A 6,754-nucleotide genomic window follows, 5' to 3' on the forward strand; every position below is an offset into this window, starting at 1 on the left:
AAACGGATCAAAGTAGTCCCTATACCACCTTACCAGGGGAGGTTGTGGCTGCATAAATTATCAAAACATGAATCAGTTTAGGTTAAATGCAAAGATAGTGTACGTGATGCATGGCCGCTTAATGTTTACCTTCTTAATGAAAATGTAGCAATAGTTATTTATCAGTTCTACCCTCTCTGCAGCGGAGCAGTTGCCGTGGTCTCGGATAAGGTAAGTGAATTGTAGGGCTTTAAGATAACAATTCACTCATTTATTAAAGGCACTTGACGTTCATATTGTCACTGGATTTAGTGTTGTAAAATTGATTGACATAATCAACATAAAACAATTTACTCATGAAACTGGATGTCACCCCTGAATCTATAAGATAAAAGTATGCAGAGAAATTGGAATTAGATGTTATATCAAAGTTGATGAACACATTTATTGGTTTTAGCAAGTGTGTCGAATCAGTGAAAACGACCGAAATATTCGCTTTACCAACTCACCGGAAGAGGTTGCAGCTGCATATAATTATCGAAATAAATTTAGTTTAGACTGAATGCATCGGCATGCCCATGTAATGCTAGGATGAATAATGCGAGCCTTCTAACAAAAATGACATGTAGCTGCTGTAGTCTGTACCGCAAGGACCGCAACCTCTCGCACTGGTATTACTGATAGGGAACAGAACAGCCCAAGTTCAATTTAATGATGTCAAAATCACCTCACCAATGGGCTTTTAAAAGCAAAACCTTCCAATCCTCTCCACGTGTATACCACCTAATGTGCTAGCAGCAGCACCTCGTCTGACGTTTTTCCACTCTCAGCGTGTGGTTTATGGTCAGGAGTAAGGGTCTCTCATCTCACTTATACGCACTGATGCAGCTTATATAAAACCGAAGGCAAGATTTCTATGACTTCCTACCTCCTCGTGACATAGCATTGGTGAGTCAGCACCAACTACTTCTTAACAAAAGTAGGCCAATGCAAGCTGCTTATTACACAGCCTGGGGAAACGCAAGTGAAAATGGTCATTTCGACTGTTACTCGACACTTGTATGCAGATAAGCTCTTTTAGATGAGACCCTTAAAAAAGGATCAAAGTGTACTCTTCTCACATTTAGGTCTTCACATACATTCACCTCCGAAGCAAATCTTTTCTCTCCCTCCTACCCATCATAAATCGGCCGTCTTTACCAAGGCATCATACCAAAATTGGCAACACGCGGTCTTTAATTCAAAATTCGCAGTTGCTTATTCTTATTTTAGTAGTCTTAACAATTAGTAATTTTATTTCTCACTAATAAGAGTACAGCAAACAAAATCTTGTCTATCGCCATCGCCCAGCAACAGCAATATGGCAAGTCGAGTTGTTAGGATTTCAGGAAAGCAGGTCAGATGCAACCATCTTGTACATACACCAGAAAAGTAGAACTGACATGAAGGCTACCACAGATACAAAGTCACAACCCTCTGAAATCAATTCTAAAATGATCAACTGTGCGCCCAGTGGTGGAGTTTTTATTCCTTTAAAAGCCAGCAGATAGCGGAATCTACATAGTAAGTCCGTTTTGGTTTTATATACATTTATGTGAACAATCTTCTCATTCGACATGAATCAGTAATTCCTGGATACTTTTGTGTCGCTAAAGCCATCTTAAATTTATGAAAAATTTTCAAAAACCAGGTGATTGTTCTTCTTTTCCTCTTTCTCTTGGTATTTTTCAGTAGACTCACCTTAGACATACTTGCAAATTCGAGAAAAAAGAAAAGAATGCTTAAAAAGATTGTTTTAAGAGCAGAACAACAAACTTTTTGAAACTAAGTCTGCAGTGTTATATTAGTTTGGTCAATGAAGCTACTGCTGTGAAAGAATGCCAAGCAAAAGTCACCTATGGATTGGTAAATTAGGTCAGGCATGAATAAATGCAAATAAGGGACAGTCCCAACAAAAACGAGATGAGAACGAGAATAGTAAAGAGGTAAATGCCATCTATCGCTTATTTCAAAGCGCTACCTTTTAGTAATATGTGGTAAACGAGGACGTTAGACTTAAGAACCATCTTATTCCCACTTTGGCTTCACTCATCTCAGGCTAGGCTCAGCTTGGATTTGAATGTAACATGGTATAGCTACTGCTGCACACATTTTCTCGTCCTTAAGAGTGATGATTTTGACAGTTGATCAACGTGTGGTAAACAAATTTTAACTGATTTCCTTCAAACTTTGCTCCAAAATGTTATATAAATGGATTGGTCACTATACCATGCATAGGAAATGCCAATTCCCACTTGCAGGGGAAAACACATGATTGTTCAGATTGAGTAGATAGTCCTATTTCTGCTACTACAATCCATATTCTGTGCTGACTTGCTGGCACCGGGATTATGCGCAGAATTTGCATAAAATCATCTAGCCAATATCATTGAAAAAATAACCGTTTCAAAGGTTATTAATCATAAGTCATTTGGAAAGTGCATTCGCACTGATCAAATTGGTCGACATGGATATGTTACACTACTATTCAAATCACCTTGCTTCAATAGTCAATAACAGATTTGACACACCAGATCAGTGCTAGAAATGAATACCTAAAGAAGTGCAGCTACTGATGAGTTCCCAAATTTTATGTACTTGTGTCTCACCCAAGATTTATGCAGTAAAACGTGCCAGCCTGTAATAATGGACGTCTCATTCCCTTTCCCAGCTTACATTCCCCCCTCTCATGTCCTGCAGCACCTTTTTAGTATTACCTATGCACATCAATCAGGACACTCGCTTACCATGATCTGGCAGAGTCCAGAGTTCCACTACTGGTGCTATCACATCTGCACATTAATAACCACACGTGAGGCTACCATTGGTGCATCCAATTAATTGAAAGCAATTTAGAGAAAAAATCAAGTCCTTTAGGTAGACTTATTTATGCCTTGTTAGTTGACGAGGCAAATGTGGCCTGCTAATCCCTAATTTGTGTTTCATTTTAGTGTTTGGGATTTGAAGAGATTACCCATTCCCAAATTTTGTATTTTTGGTCCCATAGATTTCCTTACGCCAGGTTTCGTGTATCCACGGCCAGGTGAGTAGCCGAATTCCTAGAGCAAAACTTCTGTCCAAATTTTTAACAAAAAACAGGCTTGTATTCGCTCAAAGTTACTGCTATTACCCCAGCTCCAATGTCAGTCTTAGAATACAACTACGTCTCCTACGGCAAAAGCTTTTAACGACAGGTAAGAATTATTGCATCTGTGAAAAACTTATGCTAAGCGGAAAGAAGTGACATGATTCAGATCTAACTAGGAACATCTTTGCTTCTAGCGATAAATTTTGGTTGCAAAAATTCACATTGCACAGCTTTTTTAAGTCAAAAGATACCACACACCTTAGCTGACTGCATTCTTACCATGGAGGTCTATTTACGAAGAGCTGATGGTGATTGATAATTTGACAGGTCTTATGGTACTGCTTGCCTACCTATCTGCCTTCTCTTTACCCACCTATTTTCAAGCCTAAAATACATTAATCTCAATGATCTGACCTAAGCAGAAATATGAGACTAGCTGTTGACAAAAGAAGTAGCAAATATGTCAATGAATTAGTGCGCCCCTTAAATCCGAATGCAGTGCTAAATCGACCATCTGAGGAATAGCCATGCTAATTGATACAAGTAAACAGTGCATAAAATCTGCACACCTGGTAAAACAGGCCAAATTTTAAAAGGTGGCCAGTTTTAGGATATTTATGCTTTATGCCTTTTGGTTTTTCTTTACATCTTCATTGTCCTACTGCCCACTCTATCTCGTTAATGACCAATAAATTGGAACTCTCTACGACAAATGTTGATCACTAAGGGGAATAAAGATGAAGATTAGGAAGCACCTCCTTCTCTTACTTCCTTATCAGGACGCATAGAATCCTAGGTGTCAAATCATGCACCAGCTTCAAAATCAGTCTAATCATGACACCACAAATACAGCCAAAATAACGTGGTTTCGTTAGTTTTGTCGTGGCCGTATTGACCGTGCTCACTCACACTTTCCTTCACAAACAATGATCAGTCACACTCGATAATCTCATGTCTTAGCATAGGCGTGAAACTTTCACCTTGAACTACATTTCTGTCCTTCCATTTGTCTGTGCATAGCCTTGTCAGCACTTAAGTGAACAGCCCATGATGCTAATTAAAAGTGTTTTCCCAACCAGGCAATGTAGCAGGCAATTTCATTAGGAATATCAGCAGTACGAAAAGAATTGAATTAGTTAGGAATTAAAGCTAAATTTGGGCCCCACCAATCCACCTACCGTTACTGTTTCAAGGACTGATCTATGATATTACCTTGCGTCAAGTGGATGTCTAGCAACCCGTCCAACTATTAATCAAACTTGTCGGGTTGCTAATTACGTAGCCTTCGCACCCCAGCCCAGTTGCTCAAAGAATATCCAGGAATTGGCTGATTGCAAAAGAGAAATACCAGCGAGAAGTAGGCCAGATCATTAGCGCAAGTATTCGCTCTGAGTGAATGGGTTACACTCAGCTTCCTTTTTTGATTTTCCATCACGATAAGCGTATATTTAACTGTACACCTCAATGTAACATAGAGGAGGTAAAAAGGCGGTGTGCAAATCCAAATTTTTACGCAACTGCGAATTCAAGACCAGTGATGAGTGCGCATAAAGTGTTTTATTTTGTGGAACATGCACGCATTATAGAGGTGCCATTGAAGACTCACAGGCATAGCCTCAGGTCGCTACTCGGAAATAAGCCAATATATGATCCGAAGAATGGTTCAGTTGTGTTAAAAGCAGTCGGTTTGGTAGGCGGGTAAACGAAAAACAAGAATATACTTTTGGGTTGTAAACATCTACTTCCTCTGTGCCGATAAAGAGAGACACGGAGTGAATGCATAATGTTTTGCGAATGCAATGTTTCCAACAAAGTGAGAAAGAAGATCGGTGATTGATGGTTCTTGGAAAGCGATGTCACTTTGCCGATCACGATGCTTTACGCCGTTGAGGAGGGGAGACCGGACTCATCCTTTTCGAACTGAGAAATGAGGAAATTGGAACTTGCATCAACTACCAGTGAATGTTATTTGCCACCTGCTGATCTCTTCTATCACGGTGCCAACTTGATTGGCAATACTAGCCCAGAAACTCTCAATGCATGCTTCCGTAACTGACCCAAACAAAGCCCACACCGAAGTGATTGTTTACTGTGATCTAGCCACGCATAATTAATGGTTTTATATAGCAGTTAATCTAACGAAAATGGAGCATGTCGTGTTCAGTGTAGCTTTGGACGTATGCCTAACGAGAGTGGATGCATGTATTTTAAATGGCATGTTGACTGCTAAAAAGCAAAGTGAATGAGCAGAAAAGTCGACACGAGTACAGTACAGTGCAAATATTCAAAAAACACTTGTAAGTTTAATAAAAGAAAGTGGAAATTTACTGACACAATTTAAGGGTGCCATATTTTGCCAATTTTCGCCGATTCATGACATCGGTATCATCCAACCAGTCCTTTTGGTCGGTGCACCTGCGTGAGGTGGTCGAGGTTGAGGGAGACACAATTTTGGAGTCGGCGGTGAATGCAGATGTAAACGTAGAGACAGCTATGGAGGTGAAGCTCATTGAACCCCAATCGACGCCAGCTGTTTCAGTCGAAACGGGTTGAGTATCGTTAGCTTGGAAAAAAAAAGAATGTGAGGGAGAATGAAGCTATAATTAAACATAGCACAAATTCCATAGCCAGCAGTGAAATTCGGGTTGCAAGGAATTCAGTGAATAAAATCTGTACCAGGTGGACAATTCACAACCATCAAAGAGCAAAGTAAGCACAGTGTACACACGAGCAATTTCCAATAACCTATTCTGCAAATAGCTTAGTTATGAAAACTAAAGTGAACTAGGATAGAATTAAACAAAGGCGAAATGAAGGAAGATGAAAGATAGAAAGGGTGTAATAATAACTTACGAATTTCTTTACTTTCCTCTTTTCCCAACTTTTTTAACTTTAATATTAAGGGATTGTCGGTAGGAAAGGCTGTTCATTTTCTGTCTTTTTGACCATCCCTGTCGTCGCATGAATCGGAGGCACTGCCAGAGTCAGGGGTCGAGACGAAAGGAATCTCGTCGTTTATCTCTCAGTTTTACCAACTGACTGTCAGTCACACAAATCGGATCCTAAATGCAAGTAATTACGATCCCTTGACCACAGGTGGAAAAGGGGGCTGTGAGAGCCCTAACGCCACTGGACTATAGTGAACATTCACTCATGGAATGCATCAGATTGGACAATCAAGAGCTGTGGGTTGAAGTCGAACTGTGTTGCCAGGGCAGTCAGTTAACCAAATTCTTGCCTAGCCTGGTCAAGTTGACTAGTTCACGCGCGGTGGTTCTGCTGCAAACACTGGCCCTTTTAAGTTGATTTGAGGAAACCTCCAATGATTACAGCTAAATAGTCCATTTGCAATTTGATTTCTTTCCTGCCATAGCAAACACGGAGAATATAAGTTGCGGTACTAATCGTAGAAGCACTTCACCTCTTCCCTAACGCCGCTTCACAACGATGTTGCATTAACCTTCAACTTCAGACATATATTTCACATTCACCTTAACGAGCTGCAGTCTCGAGTTACACGGAAGGCTCGAAGCAGTCCTGCAGGTCGATGTTAGTATTAGTAATCTTCATTCACAAATGTGTGGTAACGAATCTGGCACATTTAACCATTTACCACGAACCAACGATTATTGACGATTCATCTGTTCC

This window comes from Echinococcus granulosus (assembly GCF_000524195.1).
Source record: "Echinococcus granulosus chromosome Unknown EG_S00215, whole genome shotgun sequence".
Lineage (NCBI taxonomy): Eukaryota > Metazoa > Platyhelminthes > Cestoda > Cyclophyllidea > Taeniidae > Echinococcus > Echinococcus granulosus.